Source organism: Cydia fagiglandana, chromosome 5 (genome assembly GCF_963556715.1).
Source record: "Cydia fagiglandana chromosome 5, ilCydFagi1.1, whole genome shotgun sequence".
NCBI lineage: Eukaryota > Metazoa > Arthropoda > Insecta > Lepidoptera > Tortricidae > Cydia > Cydia fagiglandana.
Window position 1 is genome coordinate 20,209,437 of NC_085936.1, and position 19,500 is coordinate 20,228,936.

The following is a 19,500-nucleotide window of genomic DNA, read 5'->3' on the forward strand; positions in this document are numbered from 1 at the left end:
TAATAATTATGTTTTCCAAAACATAATTATTATAAAGACTCAAAAATGCGCGTTTTTCCAGAGGTCAGCTACTAGCTAGCAGTGGCGGCGCGTCCATAAAAGCCGATTCCCACCGACTTGCCTGTTTTTGGACGTTTGAGCAGGGTTGTAAAGGAAATATGTAAGCCAAATTAGTCCCGGCTTTCCTATGGATATGTTTGACGCGCCGCCACTGCTAGCTAGATCGATTTTTTGAGAATTTCATCAAAATCGTTAAAGCCGTTTCCGAGATCTTCGAAATACTCGTATATAAATATATATACAAGAATTGCTCGTTTAAAGGTAAAAAAATGGGATAATTTAATCCAAAGCTGTTGAAAAATTATGGAGTTCTGAGCTAACAAACTTAAAAAAATATAAAACTAATAAAAGAAGGTCCTCCTTTTGGAACTATGAAGTCGTTTAAAAATATTGATATACGTTAACTACGTATACCTACCTAGACATTTAGAAATGGCACAGTTTTCTGCCAATATACGTCGTGTGTTAAAATATATTGGTATCTTCTAAGATATGGTGACTATAAATTGAACAATGAACACAGAAGTTGCTTATTAGATTTCCCGGCACTCATATCTTCGCTAACTGTGCTATTAATTTTAAGTTGTACAATTAAAACTTTGGCAGCCGTGGGTGTAATAATTATGGCACGAGTACGGTTACCGCACGTATAATCATGTTCCAACCACGTTCGTTACCATTACGTGTGTTCCTTCTGGTACCATCGCCCACACTGTTATGGCTCCTCTACACGATGGGCCACCGCCGGCCACTCCAAGGGACGCAGCCATGCGGTAAAATGAGATGGCAATATCACTTGCTCCCTCTAACGCATAAATGCGTCCCTTGAATAAAAAAAACTTTTAATAATATTTTTTAAATTATTATGTTTGTTATTCGTTTTTTGCTCCTAAATTTTATATAATGAAAAAATCGGAAAAGGGTATACGAAGGGCCGGAAAAAATGAGCCAGTGCTGCCAGAACTGTCAAAAATATACCTTTTAGTAAATTGCGTATAATATTTTCCATAAAGTCAATATCCAGGAAGGAAAATAGGGACTACATTTGTATGGACACAGAATAAATAATAGTACCTACTAGGTACAGAAGACTCACTCTCTAACAAAACGCGTCTGTTACGATCAGCACAGATATGGCCGCTAGGTGGTGACAGCGCCACGCGGGATTATGTGATGTTTATGCCATTATTGTTTCCACCTAGTCGCGATTCTACACAATATGAATTCCATGCAGCTGAAGTTTATCACGAGCGTTATTCTTCACAGTCATTATTTCAGCACAATCTTGACTCTACCTAGTAGCGATTCTACACAATATTTATTCTACACATCTGCAGCGTCACATGCGTTATTCTTCACACAAATATATTACTATACAATCGTCGCAACTCTTATGCAAAAATGACAGTTTTGTTTTTATTTTTTACAAAAATGTATATAACAGGTTTTGCTTCTAATAACCTCAGGAATGTGCTGTTAAAATTATTCGGTTTCCTCCTGATACACCGTGTATAACTTTCGCCACGATCCCCCAGGGTAACCTTACTTAAAAAAAATTCGCTACGTTTTCGTGAATAACTGTGACGATTACAGGTGAAGACCTGTGCGACAGCATAGTGTCTATCTCTTTCTTACTTACTTATAAGTACGTTAGTGAGAATAGATCGAAAGTATAAAAACGTTCAACTTAGTAGAGCTGATCTGCTTTTTACTGATATCCGTGGATAGGTAATATTGTCCGTATTTCCTCCATCTAATACTTCTCACCCAGCAAATGCAAAAAATAAATGGAGTTGTGTAGAACCACATTAATAAGAGTTGCGATGATTGTATAGTAATATATTTGTGTGAAGAATAACGCATGTGATAAACTTCAGATGTGTGGAATAAATATTGTGTAGAATCGCTACTAGGTAGAGTCAAGATTGTGTTGAAATAATGACTGTGAAGAATAACGCATGTGATAAACTGCAGATGTGTGGAATAAATATTGTGTAGAATCGCTACTAGGTAGAGTCAAGATTGTGCTGAAATAATGACTGTGAAGAATAACGCTCGTGGTAAACTTCAGCTGCGTGGAATTCATATTGTGTAGACTCGCGACTAGGTGGAAACAATAATGGCATAAACATCGCATAATCCGCCACGCGCGGCTTATGGCAAACCCCAAAATTGGGGCCGAACGGATGTACTTTTAGCTACCTGTAGCAAAGCGACGAAATCGCGGAGTGAGCCACTAATACAGTAAAATTATACATTTTGCGTTTGCGTCAAATCCGGTAGTTCTGATTTTTTGCAGGCTTGTTTATGATGTTGGCCCAATGAATAATCCAAGTTTGTGACCTCGAGCTCCGAACGCAACTTTGTCAAAAATCGAATAAACCGCATTTTTTTAGATTTGGGCGATTATAACCCCAAAGTATTAATTTTTAATAGTAACTTCTTAGGGCGTTTTTAAAGTAGACTAAATTTGCTACAATAAAACACTAGAATTGTCTCTGTACATCTAATATTTTCCGAGATAAGGCCTTTCAAAATTTTATAATTTTACATCAGTTCTTAGCTATAATATAAGGGTTAGGTAGGTAATTTATATGGAATTCATCACCGCCACGTTCTACAAAATATTTTTTTTATTATTAGCCTGTAAGAGTGTCCCACTGCTGGGCAAAGGCCTCCCCTCTTTCCCGCCATTTGGTCCTATCCGATGGATACTCCCGCCACTCTTTACAAAACGTGTCAAGGTCGTCCCGCCATCTCCGTTTTGGTCTTCCTCTGCCCCGAGATCCGTCCTGTGGGACCCAGTCTGTAGCTAATTTGGTCCAGCGCTCCGGGTGCATTCGGCAGATGTGCCCTGCCCAGTCCCACTTTAGCTTGGCGGCCTTCCTGCCCACATCCACAATGCCGGTTTTGGAACGCAGTTCGGTGTTTCTAACACGGTCGGTTCTACGAACACCCAGTATGCTGCGTTCCATTGCTCTTTGGCAAACCTTGAGTCTAGACTTTTCAGCTTCAGTTTGAGACCATGTTTGGGCACCGTAGGTGAGGATAGGCAGGATACACATGTCGATTAGTTTGCGCTTTAAAGAGAGTGGAAGATTGCCCTTCATTAGCGTCTTCAAGGACCAGAAGCTCTTTCAGGCGTTTGCGATACGGCGATCGATTTCTTTGAACTGCCTGTTGTCGAAGGATACTAACTGGCCCAAGTAGATGTACTCGTCGACATACTGCATATCCTGCCCATCTACCACTACACTACGTTTCACGCGGTTAGTCATCAACTGTGTCTTGGCTCTATTCATGGTGAGTCCGACCTCAAGGCTTGCCACGCAAAGTTGTTGGAGCATTTGTTGGAGTTCTGATGCGGTGTGGGAAAATAGGACAATGTCGTAGGCAAAGCGCAGGTTGGTTAACCTTTTGCAGCCGACGTCGATTCCCATTGTTTTCCAGGAGGCCGCTAGCTTTCGAAATATTTCCTCTAGAGCACAAGTGAAGAGTTTAGGAGATAGCGGGTCTCCTTGTTTTACCCCTTTTTCAATAAAGAATCTGGGGCAGGGAGCGTGAAGTTTAATGCATGCGGTACTGTGATGATATATGGTGCCAACGAGTTCAATGTAAGTTTTGTCGATATTTTGATTTCGCATTGCAGAAATTACAGCAGAGTGCCTGACACTGTCAAACGCTTTGCTGTAATCCATGAATGCTAGATATATTGGTGTTTTGAACTCGTTGGCCTTTTCTATAATTTGGTTGATGGTGTGAAGGTGGTCAGTAGTAGAGAAGCCAGGCCGGAATCCGGCTTGCTCAGAAGTTGTTCTTTATCCAGCAGTGGGGCTATTCGATTTTCAATTAATTTTATAAACAATTTGTATAGGTGAGAAATTAAGCTAATCGGTCTATAGTTACCTATTTCTGATTTGTCGCCTTTTTTATGCAGTAGAATTATATTGGAGTGACAGAAGTCTTGAGGTAAATTTCCAGAGTAAAGAATGGAATTAAAGAAATTTGTAATATGAGGGAGTAATACTGTTTTGCCGGTTTTGAGCGCTTCTGCGGTTACGCCATCGTCTCCTGGGCTTTTTTGGTACTTTAAGCTGTTGAGAGCTGCATTAACTTCATGTCCTGTTATGGGGGAAATTATTTCATGATCGGGACAAGTATAATTATTGCTGGTGGATAAGGGAGAAGAAGGGTCTGAATATAATGATTTATAAAATTTTGTGCAGATTTCTGTAACTTTGTCTCTGCTATTATATTTTTTCACATCTTCGTCTCGCAGGTTCGTAATCCACGTTTTCCCGTTAGAAGTGCCGTGTTTAGCTACTCTGAGAGAAGAATGTCTTTTTAGTGCTATTTCGACCAGTTTTGACAAAATATTTATATTCCATATAAAAATGTATGAGTGCCTATTTTGAAAAAAATTTTTTTTATTGAAATTAAATATTTTGTAGAACGTGGCGGTGATGAATTCCATATAAATTACCTACCTAACCCTTATATTATAGCTAAGAACTGATATAAAATTATAAAATTTTGAAAGGCTTTATCTCGGAAAATATTAGATGTACAGAGACAATTCTAGTGTCTTATTGTAGCAAATTTAGTCTACTTTAAAAACGCCCTAGGAAGATACTATCAAAAACTAGTACTTTAGGGTTATAATCGCCAAAATCTAAAAAAAAATGCGGTTTATTCGATTTTTGACAAAGTTGCGTTCGGCGCTCGAGGTCACAAACTTGGATTATTTATTGGGCCAATATCATAAACAAGCCTGCAAAAAATCAGAACTACCGGATTTGACGCAAAATAGCCAGGTTACAAAATTCGACAAAGTTACTGGATTACACGCCTGGTATGGAGTAGTTAGTCCCCTAACTGTCAAGTCGTATGGGTCACCATGGCAACACACTATATAATAACTAATAATATTAGACTAAAACCGTTCAAGAAATAGGCCCCAGGATTATAGTAAATAGTCTGGTTTTCCTCACTAGTAATTGTAATACAAATAATTTAGAGTAAGTCGAAATTTTATATAAAAAAATTTAAGCTCATTACGTGTACAAAAACAAACATTGTTACAAAAGTTACAGATATTGTCCATCATCTGTCGCTAAGTAGCGTCCCAGTTGCGAAATTACGAAACTTGCTGCCAACTGTTGCCAACTTATTCCGCAAGTCGATAAAAAAATCTCATTTCGGTGAAATCACCTCGGGTTGACCGATCTTATGTGCTCTTAACGTCTGAGTTTAGAAGAAGGCGGCAAGTAAGGGCTGTTTCAAAAATGTAAGTTTTTTTATAAATGCCTGTGGGCATGAATTTTTTCGCAAACTAAACGTGGTAAAGGTAAAGGTCGCATTCGGGTGGTGACTGTAGCAGCGTCGTATGTCACCGACAAGTCAGGAGGTCTAACCAAGTTAACAATCGAACACCGACAAATGGTAAACGAAAAAAAAAAAAAAACATCGGTGTGGGAGATGCTAGAAAAGGTCACGTGACATTCTATATTATTTAAGTTTTGATTACAGTTTTCTATCAACGACTATCGGAACTCGGATAATCAAGGTTCTACTACATGCTTAGAGAATATAACCAAACGGAGAGGTCATTAACAGGCGTTCCCCTCCGTCGAAAATAGGCGGCCAATGGTTAACCACAAGTCAACCATATGTATGGACTGACGTTTATCTGACATGACGTTCCTATACATTTGATGTGCCCCTCTCCCGCCAAAAACGGCAGACTATTTTGTACCGAAAATTATAGACATGGCGTCTCCGTTGGTTATATACCTATCCTCTAAGACTGCATGTCAACAATATCGTTTGCAGTGTGTACCAGCTAAATGCAAACCACTCAGTAAAACTGGCAACTAGATTACTTTAAGCGGAAGCCCAGTTATCGGAACTACTCGGGCATTATTCAATAACTGGCTAATGGAACCTATGCGAACAGTGTTCTAGGCGTTCTAGGCTTCTAGGTAATCTATGTACATCGTCAACGTTAGCCACAGACCAAGGAGGTTTCAGCTTGTCTCTGCTGTCATTTGTTCCTATCACGCTTACGTCACGCCAACTATAAGATACAGGGTAATCTTCTGGGGAAATATTACGGTTTAGGCGGAGTATGTCAAAATATTCTGAGGACGTTACCTTCTGAGTTCGTCAGTTTCTGAGTATAGTAAGATATAAGCGTATTATTTGTACTGTATACGGCCGCTTTTATGGGTGACATATAGGGTATTTTTTTCAGTGGCCATTGAAGGGTAATACGAATATATAGACGATAACGTGAAACTGTCTTAAGGAGAAGGAGACGTTCGTGTGCGGCAGCAATGCAGACGGCCCTAATGTCTTTGAGAGACAAACTTACATAATACGTGTACCAAATTCCAACTTAATTGGTTCAGTAGTTTCGGAGCAAATAGGCTGCGTCAAATGAACAAACAGACGCATCAGGAGTGATCTTATTAAGGTTCCGTTTTTTCTTTTGAAATACGGAACCCTTAAAAATCGATACAAACACCCAAATGGGGGCTACTTAATCATCGGTTCCACTCAGTCAGAAGGGAGTGTCCTAATCTTATCGGGGCGTATCTCGGCGTTTCAGTTCAACCGTTCCCATTGCATACTCTTCGTAACTCCTTGGCGACCGGTCAGGCCTACGGGCCAATTTGAACAAACACTTGCCATCAGTACGATACCTGATTATGTCAGTTTGTTGCGAACGCAACCTTTATTTGTATAATACAGTAACTAAACGCAGCCGTCGGGCTCGGCTAGTATTTGGAAGCTTTTTCTAAAGCACCAATAGGAGCGCTCCACATATTATGTATCGCGGCCAATTAGAGGCACCCAAATCTTAACCACTATTTTTCGGACATTCAAATTATGCAAATCACTCTTTCATCAGCCTCCATACAATCACCACACCACTTTTACATTTAACCGTTTAGTCAAGGAACCCTTGTAAAACCAGTACCTATTGAAATTATAATAGTTTACTTCAAATCGAAGCTTTTTATTTGAGTCGTCGAGATCCTGACCTGCACGGCGGCTACATAGTTACTATTTGCGCGTGCAACTCGCTCGCGCTAATATAATATATGTAGGTACAAGTCCGAGCGAGGCTCTTCAAGACACAGCAGGTATAATCGCGGATACATTTTGATCATAGACAGTAGATAGTCTAGTAAGACCATACTTTAACAAACTGTCGGCCCGACACGAAATTTATTATACGTCAAATATTTGGTCTACTTAGATACGATATGGATAGGATATATGTCAGTATCAAAAGTGACCTTCAAACAAAAACGTCACTTTTGACACAGACATAATAATTATATTCATATCGTATCTACATAAGAGACGTAATATTTGACGTATCTTAAAGCTTAAATCGGGCCGTGAATCTCTGTATGCTTAGCTGGTCGAGAGCGGAAGGAGAGCGATAGATTGTAGGCGCACAGCCAATCACGGGCAACCTGCATAGGATGCTAGCCCCTGATTGGTCGTGCGAATCGAAATTGACACAGGTAATGCAAATGGGTAACTAAACGGGTCTAACACAAATACAGTAAGAAATGAGATAAAATGTGGCGCTGGCACGGTGGCGCCACAAGCTCTTGACGCGTTTGGAATTACGGAAGGCATTAAGTTCCACGAGGCATTCCGAGATATGTCAGGGTTTCTATTTGAGATTGGCATGGGGTGGTACAGCTTGTAAGGGTTACCTGTGGGTTTATTTCCTGTGTATTTCAGGGAGTTTCATAAAAAATCACATAAGATTTTAATGCTTAATTTATGCACAGTTACATACGCTGCTTTGGTATAAGTACCTACCTACGTACATTAATTTGTAGCTTAATATAAGTTCTGTGATGTGTTTAGGAATCGAATGCTACGACCACCATAACTTGTAACTTTAGTACGTACTACATTTGCCCATTCCAGCATCCATTTTATAACATTCTAAATCAAAATACAATATAAATTATTATTTTTATGTATTGTATTCGGTAACATTATTCAGATTCAAGATAATAATATACTGAATAATTCATCACATAAATCAATGCAATGTATTATCATAAAATCAGTAAAGTAGGTTTTTAATATTCATAATGCATTATTTATGATGACACGATTTATTGTTCCAAGCACCTGTGAAAAGTTAATAATTTCTCCATCCCAAAATTTAACAAATATTACTTAAAATATACCTTATCTCTTTGACATAAGCTGTAGATTCGAACGTACTATCACGTTCGTTAAAACATGTAATTTTAGCAATCACTTATCAAGCTCAAACTTTAATAGAAATTGAACTCTATCTCGGTGCGTTAAAGACAATTTTTCAAAAGCAAACTGCAGTAATAAGATTACTTCTGAAAGATACACTTCCCTGGTATCTCTAGGCAAAAGGGTCTCAGTTTGTTCGAAAAACTACGTCGCTTGAGGCCTTTTTAGCAAGTTTGGTATGTCTATTGGTCGCTAATGGTGAAAGTTATTGGTTTAATGGAATTTAGTAATTTTCAGGCTTCAGAAAATGTCGTTAGCCGCAGTTTCATATGGCTTATTGCTTATCAGAAAAGGGTTGTAACAGACAAAACACAGATTAAGTACATTTTAGCAACACAGACACGCAACCTCTTAATGTAAACAAGTCTCAAGTGCCTAAGGGCCTGGTACGCCAGTAAAGCCACTGGAAGAAACAGGTCAAAAATGGTATGTATTGAGAACATCTGCGTTCATAATTGCAAAGAGTTGAGAGTAATCAGGACAGAGTTTATCTCGGCGGCTGGACTAATTTAAAACAATAGGTAATTCAAGCAAGAATCACTGATACAAAGGGACCAAGGATTATCTATTGTGGACCGCGCAGTGGGTTATATGCCAAATAAAGTAGCAATTCTTTCGTTTCATTGCTTTCTAATTCATCCCAATTTACTATACAAGGTTCAAATCTTCAAATTAAAATAGGGTAATGGTGTATGGTGTGGTGGGCCTACGAGGTTTAGACAATCCGCCTGTTTTCACGGCCCTATGGACTTCCTTCACTTTTAGGTGTCCAAGTTTAAGTCTAGTTGTAGACAAATTATTAGCTTCGACATAAATCCACGCTGATGCAACTGCATTGGAATTTGAACAAACTTATTTTGATTGAAAGTGGCATATCTTCAATTGTATTACGTAATCTATGCATAAATCACATACGTCTTTTAGATATTCTCGTGGTCTCGATATTACCGCAGGCTCCAATAGTTGGTGTTTCGGCTCCTACCACCGAAGGGGAAGCGGGGACCGTACACCGCTAAACCTGTTGACCACTGCCGCGCCCCGCCGCCTCTACTTACATGCCTAGCCAACCATTTAGGCTCTGAGATACACGCTCATGTGCGCGTCATACACGCAAATATATTTTTTATATACATACATTTAATCTTAAGTACCTTTGTGGAACCTGAATTAGAAGCTTTTTTAAGTATCTGCGATTTTTATTTAATACTCAAGACTCCAAGCTTGAACATGGTGACCCCGACGTGATTAATACGCAACGATTGCTTCTGCCCGAGTCGAACGGAATTTCTACGTGTGAACAGAGCAAAGGTCACGACAGCTACAACGTGGCAGAAATCAGAGATGGGCATTCATCGATTAATTTTTTAGTTAACTAATCAATCGATTAAAAATATCAATCGTCATTATTTAATCGCGATTAATTTAGTTGCGATTAAATTAGTTGTAAGAATGTACAACTAACAACTAAATTAGTTCTAGTTTCAATCGACTAAATTTCACGGTTAAATCTATATTAAAACTATGGCATCGCTGGTTTTTGCATTATTTATTTAACTTGCAATATGTAACTAAAAGTTGGTATGTATGTACATTGGAAGTACTTATGTTGTACCTATGTTGGTTTGGGTAGAATCTTGCAGCTTTTTTCGAAGCAGATACCTTCAACCGATTGAGCTAAAATTATGTATAGGTACACGTTTAATTTAAAATGCTTGAATGACAATGTAATATTATGGGCAATAATATAACGATATATGTGTAGTATATATCGTTATATTATGGATACAGGTAACGATAAATAGCGAAAAACTGCAATGTTTACAAGTCGCAAACAATAATGAAGACTGGTGCATTATTAATAATTAAGTTGTACACTATACCGTAAAATGGGGTGAGTTGGGTGAAATTTGACTTTCAAACCTCGATAAAATTTTACTTTTACATGTGAAAACTGAATGGTGTATATAATGTGATTCGGACGTTTGTATTTTATTTTGGGTAGTTCCATTTCATAACTTTGACGATAAAGAGGAAACCCCACCTCACCCTGTAGTGCCTCGTATTTGGGGTGAGAGGGTTTTTCATACAAAGGTGATTTTGGAAAATTGTTAGATCGATTTTTTTATTATGCGTATTACTATAGCCCCATTTTAAATTGGAATACATTATTATTGTAGCAGTAGCTTTAAAATCCCTTCTCACCCCCCTCTCAAACCAACTCTCCCCGCAAAACCTACTCACCCCGTTTTACGGTACTGAGTAAATCTTAGACAAAGAAATTATCAATATTCTGCTGTCGCTGTCAATAATAAAACTCTTTTTAGTTACACGCGGCGACAAAACAATGGGATAATCCTACTTACCTGGAAGTTGTTTATTGCATTTTGATGCAAGTGCCGACGCATTTTCTAAAAAAAACACGTTCTATTAATTGCATGAGACATCTGCATGTTGTTTATTATCTATGCCGTCTTATTTGTTTGTCAATGCATAAAGTACCCAATTTTTATTTACCCTTAGATAAGAGAAATTTTACACTCCATAAAAATGGTCAAAATATCGCAAGTAACACATGTGCTATTTCATTTTTATAAGTGCATGCGTTAAGATGTCCTAATCTGCAGGCTGTCAACATAGCCATACCGAGGTTTTCCATTTAATTTGCTTCTAACATTAGTCGCGGAAAAAATAGTCTAACTAATTAGTCGATTACAAAAATTAGTTGTCCGTAATCAATCGGCAACTAATTTAGTTGCAACTAAATTAGTTGCACTCTATACAACTACGATTGATCAGTCGTCGTTTTCAATCGTCAGTCGCAATTAATTCTTGTAGTCTTAATCGTTAATCGTTAGTCGATTACATTTTGCCCATCTCTGCGTGGCAGAAATTGGACATCCCGGCGTCAACGCAGTATTCTGGACTTACGACGCCTATTGGACTGTACCTATCCACGACGCCAGTTGAACTGTACAAATATATTCGGAGATTTACGACGCCATTTTGGACGCTGCAGACACCCTTACTTCAAGCCCGCCGGTCAGAACTACGCCGCAGCCAAGGTTTAGCAAGGGAAGTGCACCATTCCTTCTTATTTCCTATTTTTCTGCCCATACTTTCCTCCACCTTCTTGACTTTGAGTTTTGCCATCTTCACCCTTTGCCGTGCTTGAGTTTAATTGTATGCCATTTTATTGCACTAGTGACGCAAGCATTTTCTTAGCACGTATCCTCATTTAATAGCTAGTGTCAGTGAAATAATCTGATCGCTGCTTTATAGCCAAATTTAATTTTACGCAATTTAAATAGGCATTTTAAAACTATTTAAGAACAGAAACGCTTATTTGAGTGACATTCTTATTAGTTAATTTCTTCACCTTAATTTCAATCATTCCGTTATTTCATAAAGCATACTCCTACTTTGTGCTATATCGCCGTGTGCCTGCTACACTGCCACATCTCAAAAAACCTTTTTTTCGAGAAATCGCGTCTCAAAGTTGTGAGAGTATAGATCAGGGTGTTTAATAGGATTTTACTCCTTTAGTTTTAGGTCTATGAATTTAAAATTTAGCTTTTTTTACTCGGAATGATATAACCCTCCTTATGACTACGCCACTTTTTAAAAGAAATGTATATTTTTTAAGATACAGGGCCCGAAAGACAGGTATTTAGTGTTGTGGCCGTATTGCAGAAACGTTTTTTTTAAGATTTTGAGATGCGGCCAAATTTAAACACAAAATTATTGGATAAAGGTTACCATGTAAATATAAATAAAAACACCAAAATAGTTAAAATCCCTTTATTTTTACCCGACTACGGCAACGCAAAAGGAGGGTTATGATTTTGACCGGTATGTATTTGGGTATGTATGTATGTATGTTCATTTGTTCCCTCATAACTTCTAAAGTACACATTATAATTTGACAAACGATATGTCATTCGAATTATCTTAATCGTCCGTTGGTTATAGACTATATGAAGTCACAAAAAAATGAACAAGGCGCCCCTCTAGAGGTCATAAAGTCACGAACGAAAAAAATAAAAATAAGTAATGATTACGTGATGTATATCATTTGAAAGAGCTCAATTAGCACATTTCAAATATATAAATATTGTTAGCTTTTGCACCCGGCTTTGCTTGCATGCACCCGATGAAACATTAATTTATCGGGTAGGTAATTCGAACTACGAATCTACAAGCGCTCTGGATTCTATCCGCGTATTACCCGACTACGGCGATACAAGAAGGTATTTGCAAAATAAATTTGTTTGGCCGCTATAAACATAGTGTTTTTTTAATGACCTGCAATATTTTATAACGTGAATAGGTATAAAAGTCCAGATCAGCCAAAATGTATGAAACAGCCGTACAAGAGACGTACGAAGCTCGCTGTACGCGTTCCAAAGCCGGGCGCCTTCGGCGCCCTCATACTAGAAGAATCGGGCGTAGCCCGACGTACGTGGCGCGCTGCAAGCGGTCCAAAGCCAGGCGACTTCGACTTTCTCATACTAAAAGTGTCGACATACGTGACACGCTGGACGCTTACCAAATCCGGGCAAATGCATGAAACAGCCGTACAAGAGACGTACGGGCACGCTGTACGTGTTCCAAAGCCGGGCGCCTTCGGCGCCCTCATACTCAACGCGTCGGGCGTAGCCCGTCCTCGTACGAAGCTCGCTGTACGCGATCCAAAGCCAGGCGCCGAAGGCGCCCTCATACCAAAAGAGTCGGGCGTAGCCCGACGTACGAAGCTCGCTCTACGCGTTCCAAAGCCGGGCGCCTTTGGCGCCCTCATACTAAAAGAGTCAGGCGTAGCCCGACGTACAAGACACGCTCTACGCGTTCCAAAGACGGGCGCCTTCGGCGCCCTCATATTAATAGTCGGGCGTAGCCCGACGTAGGAGGCGCACTCTACACGTTCCAAAGCTAGCTGGGCGCCGAAAGCGCCTCCATGCCAAAGGATGGCGCAGCCCGATATATGTGGCGCTCTGCGTGCATTTCTGTACTGGAGATGCCCTCGTAAAAGTAATATAAAGTGGCTTCGAATAGTTAGTAACGAAGTCATGACCCCAAAATTAATTAAATAATAAATTCGTTCAAAAACTAAAACCCGACTACTGCAAATCGCGCTCTAAAAGTATGAAACAAGATAGAATTCTTATCTGAAGTTATCAAACAGGAAATATTATAAATGTTATAATTTTTTTAATAAAAAAATACAACGTAATATAATTTACTACATTATTTATATTTTTACAGAGATTCAGAGGATAGCTGTGGTCGTATGCCACTTTACCTTAAAGTTTATAATCGTGGCATACGACCATGCACGGCGATCCTTTGAATATCTCTGTAAATATATCAAAAATGTAGTAAATTTTATTACGCTAATTATTATTTTCTAGGACGCAACTCAAAAGCTTAATTGAAAACGTGTGCTATATAGCCACAACTCAAAAGTGGCTGTATTGCAGGGAATTTTCTGACAATTTATGGTCAAATCCATAAGGCCACTTGTGAGAAAAAGGCTCTTAAAGACCTTTTTTGCTAGGGCTCTCGAAATAAGGTCGTAAATTGAACAATTTTGAATACGAGTCTGCAATAATCCAGAAAATCAAAAATTTTGAATTGTGGCCGTATAGCAGGCACACGGCGATATAGAATACTGTCTAGCGGTTTTACTAATTACGCACAGTTAAACCTCAACGCAAAAATTCAATTGCATTCCATAGTAACACAAGTGTTCACCGTGTTACAGATAAGAACCGGTCGCATCGCGCCCGGCAACAGCTACTCAGCTGCAGCTGCGTTGCGTTTTCTGCTGACTCCTGCATTCCGCACAGCACTGTTGCCGACCAAGCCAACCACTGTGACTGCGAACATAGGCCGGAAAATTTACGTATTTATTCCAATATTTTGAGTTTTGATTTCTCATTTCCTCATTCGCTGTTTTTAATTGAAAACAGATCTTTATCATAAAATGGCTACGTTGATTCCCACTAGAACGTCCATTAAGGGACGTATTACTAAATTTAAAAATTACATTGCAGAATTGAAAGCTCTGGCCGCGTAGCCAAGATGCCAATCGCTAACGCTCCGTAGCGATCGAAACGCAACTGTCACTGTTACACTAATGGGGAAGAGTGATAGAGATACATAATGCTTTTCGTTGTCGAAGCGATAGCGATTGTAACCTTGGCTAGGCGGCCAGGATAATATTTCCTCAAAGGATGTAGACGAACTTTCGTTGAAGTTGGATCGTTTTCGTAGTATGTTCACACAATTCGACCAGATCCAAACTCAAATAGAAATTGCGACTACATCAGATATGCAGACCGAAATTGACATAAGAGAAGAGATGGAAAATGATTTTATTTCTCTTATTGCAACGGCTCAGAAAATGATTGATAAGATAGCCGAAAGATCTGATTTCGCCAGCGTAAAGTCTGAAGTTCAAAGCAACTGTGGTCATGACAATACATGCAACGGTTTAAATTTTCGTTTGCCTGTGATTAAAATCGCTAGTTTCGATGGTTCGTATTTTAAGTGACTCGAATTCAGAGACACATTTGATTCACTCATTCACAGTTCCGACAACATCAAGCCGATTCACAAATTTCACTATTTAAACTCTTATTTGGACGGTGAAGCGGCTCAGGTGATTAGCAACTTAGAAGTGTCGGACAGTAATTACGCTGAGGCCTGGCGTCTTCTCTGCGAGAGATATGACAATAAAAAACAGCTGATTAGCAACCATTTAAACTCTTTGTTTAACTTGCAACAGATTGGTCGCGAATCGGCAAAGTCCCTGCGTTATTTAGTGGACCATGTGTCCAAAAACCTACGGGCTTTAAATACGTTGGGCCAGCCCACTGATAAGTGGGACACGCTTCTTATACATATGGTCGCGAGTAAACTTGATAGTAATACGAGTTTAAAATGGGAGGAATATAAAAGTAATTCATTTTCAAATGACGATATGCCGTCATTGGCCGATTTTAATCGCTTTATAAAGGGACGTGCTGACGTTTTGGAATCGGTTCAGCGTAATAAATCTGATAATCCCATCACTAATAATAATAATAAACGCGAACCGGCTGCCTCGCCTCATAATAAACGCGAGAAGTCTAGCACCAAATGTTTTGCGGTTTCAGCCACTCCTGCTGCTTCGGCCTCGGCCTCTCCTCCTGCCTGTGTGTTCTGCAGCGGCGAGCACCGGATTTACGATTGCTCGTCATTCCTGTCCCTGCCAGTTGAAGACCGGATCTCCGGAGCGTCAAGGTTACGCCTTTGTCTCAACTGTTTGCGGAAGGGGCACACTTCTCATCGCTGCAGAGTAGCTCCGTGTCACACTTGTAAGAAGCGCCATAATACTTTGTTGCATAGGGAGACTCCTCAGGTTGCCGCTGCGCCCGTAGATGCGCCTCCGCCGCGTTCGGAGCCCGAGCTCGGGCTGTCGTCGAATATGACCGTGTCGCGCTCAGATCAAATACTTTTACCTACCGCGTATATTGACATATATAGCCCGGCTATTAATGATTATGTAACAGCGCGCGCGTTTTTAGATTGCGGAAGTATGACTTCTGTTGTGACAACCAATTATAAACAGAAATTGCAACTCGCACCGCTGCCCAGTAATACAAAGCTTTTCGGATTATCTGACGTTCCTATATCCAGTAATCCCGAGCGTTGTTTTGTGCAAATTCGGTCTAAACATGATAAAAATGCTAAATTCGATATCGCATGTTTAGCACTGCCTGTGATTAATAGCACTTTGCCACTAAAGCATATCGATGTGTCGGGCATCAAGTGGCCATGTAATAAAAAACTCGCCGATCCTAATTTTAATCAGCCCGGACCTGTAGATATTTTGCTCGGCGGTGACGTTTTCTGGAATTTGGTTGGAGGCGAGCAAATTGATTTAGGGCACGATACGCTTGTTTTGCGCAAATCAAAACTAGGTTGGTTAGTGGTCAGTAAATACAATGCATTTTCAATGTCTAACGAAAAGTCGTTTAATTCTTTTTTACAATGCAATCACCTGTACACAAGTGATAATCTCGACGACTCGCTTACTAAATTCTGGCAGCTGGAGCAAGTGCCCCAACCTACCCATATAACCATTCCAGTCGCAGAATCATCAAAGTGGTAACTAAATGTCAGATGTGTCGTAACAGAGTCCACACAATGTGTCTAGAATTGTTTCGAAACAAAGTGTCGTCGCCGTGTGTACACTTTTCCGTAACAAGGTGTCGACACATTTGTGTGCACTTTGCGTGCGGTTTGCGACTAAATCTGACAGCAAATTTGTGACAGCAAATGTCAATATAAAATACCTCTTGAAAACCAAGGTTTGTCAAACTACTATTAGTGTCTCGTGTGCTCGTAAGTAATTCTAGTAATTCATCATGGGCGATGCAAATGATAATAATCGACCAAAACCATATAAACACCCAACACCCGTCAACCTTTTACAGAAAAGTTTTTAAAGAAATGCAATAAGCTACTTAGGTCAGCCAACGAATGCTCCAAAAAGTTGTAGACGGAAATGCTCGGAACACAATTTTTGACTCTGTAACTTGGTTTGGACAAGTTAGGAGGTGAACATATCAAAAGTCCCCGGCCGTAGCCCTTGAGCGGGGGAAGAGAGGGGGCTTTGAAGGTCCCATTTTCCGGTTTTTCGATTATATCTCGGAAACTATGCATCTTAGCGACATGGCCACTTATACAAAATGCAAGTTAATTTAATTTGTTACAAGTTTATTCAGTCAATTTTTTCTATATGTTGAATAGTTTTTGAGATATCCGCTCTTGAAAGTTTATTTAGGGCTCTCAATTTTATCTTGATATATCTACATCAGTGAAGGTGCAAGGCCGTGTATGGTATCGTTTTCGTATAAATCTGGGTTGCTGAATCCATTTAAGGTATCACATTGACACCATTCCACAAAATAAAAAAATATCATTTTAGGGTTCCGTACCTCAAAAGCAAAAAACGGAATCCTTATAGGATCACTCGTGCGTCTGTATGTCTGTCTGTCTGAATACACAAAATAGTTCTTTACCTATAGATGACAGGAAAACCTATTAGAAATGTGCAGTCAAGCGCGAGTCGGACTTAATGTACGGAACCCTTAATACGCGAGTCCGACTCGCACTTGGCCGGTTTATTTTAAACTCCTCTTGACGCTTAACCGCTGAATCGATTTCGTTGAAATTTGGTATAGAAATAGTTTGCGTCCCGGAACAGGACATAGGATAGATCTTATAACCAAAATCATCTTTTGAAGGTGTGAAAAGTGGCGTGGAAATTTGTACGGGAAATCAATAACCGCTGAACTGATTTATATTAAATTTGGGATGGTCTACATCTTTGATTTAGTTAAAAATGATAAAAAAAACATGACTTCAAACCTAAACTTAAACAGTATTAACTTCAAGAAGTCAATTCTGAATTCCCCCCTACACCTCATTTCACACCTTTAAAGGATGATTTTTGAGATAACTTATTATGTCCTGTCTCGGGACTCAATATATATGTGTACTAAATTTAAATTAAAACTGTTCAGCAGTTTAAGCGTGAAGAGGAGTTTAAAAGAAAGTATATGTTTTTACTTTGGAATGGTGTCAATGTGATACCATAACTAAATTTGGTACTGCGAATTTATACGAAAACGATACCAAACATGGCCTCGTAGCTTTAATGTTGTAGAAGTCAAAATAAAATTGAGAGCCCTAAATTCTTATTACTTGACCAAACTTGTGTAGAAGGAAAAGGAAAAATAAAAGTCTTCGGCAGGAATATAAGACACAGATATAATTTTTTTTTTGCGTTACTATTTCAATCATCAAATATAAACATACTTTGATTATATTATTCTAGTGAGATCCTCACAGATAAACAAAAACATTTACTTAAAAAATTATAAGGTCGAAATGTCACGGAACTTGTGAGAGTAATATGTGAAAAATAAAAACTTTTATGACAAAAAATCTGGACACAATTTAAGAAGCATCCCATTGCGTCGAGGAATCATCTGTATTTTTGCTTGTTTCATTACCTCCTCGCTTCTTTTTTTGTCCTTTGTATTCTGTAGCAATTTGTTAGATCTGAAAATAAAGATAACTTGCGTCGTCACGGATGTCGATTTATAGGTTTTAGGGAGTGCAGAATTCGAAAACGATGATCATTTTATAATCCAAGATGGCGGCTACGTATTTTGTCATAAAAGTCGTCATGGATATCGTTTTATAGGTTTTAGGAGTGCAGAATTCGAAAATGATGACCATTTTGGATTCCAAGATGTCTGCCGTGCACTTTGTCATATAAGCCGTCATAGATGTTGATTTATAGGTGTTAGGAACAGCAGATTTCGAAAATGATGACCATGATCAACAAAACGACATCCATGTCGACTTTTAACATAGTGCATGGCCGCCATTTTGGATTCCAAAATGGTCATCATTTTCGAAATCAGGGCCCCCTAAAACCCATAAAACGACATCCATGACGACTTTTATGACATAGTGCATGGCCGCCATTTTGGAATCGAAAATGGTTATCATTTTCGAAATCTCCGCCCCCCAAAACCTATAAAACGACACCCATGACGACATTTATGACATAGTGCATGGCCGCCATTCTGGATTCCAAAATGGTCATCATTTTCGAAAGCGGGGCCCCCTAAAACCTATAAAACGACATCCATGACGACTTTTATGACATAGTGCATGGCCGCCATCTTAGAATCCAAAATGGTCATCGTTTTCGAAATCTGCGCCCCTTAAAACCTATAAAACGACACCCATGACGACTTTTATGACATAGTGCATGGCCGCCATTTTGGATTTCAAAATGGTCATCATTTTCTAAATCGGGGCCCCCTAAAACCTATAAAACGACATCCATGACGACTTTTATGACATAGCGCATGGCCGCCATCTTGGAATCCAAAATGGTCATCATTTTTGAAATCTGCGCCTCCTAAAACCTATAAAACGACACCCATGACGACTTTTATGGCATAGTGCATGGCCGCCATTTTTGATTCCAAAATGGTCATCATTTTCAAAATTGGGGCCCCCTAAAACGTATAAAACGACATCCATGACGACTTTTATGACACAGTGCATGGC

General features: G+C 39.3%; 1 long non-coding RNA gene across 1 annotated transcript in view; it reads right to left on the reverse strand.

Moving 5' to 3' along the window:
* The window catches only part of LOC134664661 (uncharacterized), a 105,411-nt gene that overhangs the window by 5,836 nt on the left and 80,075 nt on the right, over positions 1 to 19,500 (reverse strand). Inside the window, exons 2-3 of the long non-coding RNA XR_010098274.1 lie at positions 10,616 to 11,240; positions 10,086 to 10,238 (exon numbers count right to left, since the gene is read on the reverse strand). This is a non-coding gene — a long non-coding RNA (uncharacterized LOC134664661). The remainder of the gene's footprint in view (positions 1 to 10,085; positions 10,239 to 10,615; positions 11,241 to 19,500) is intronic.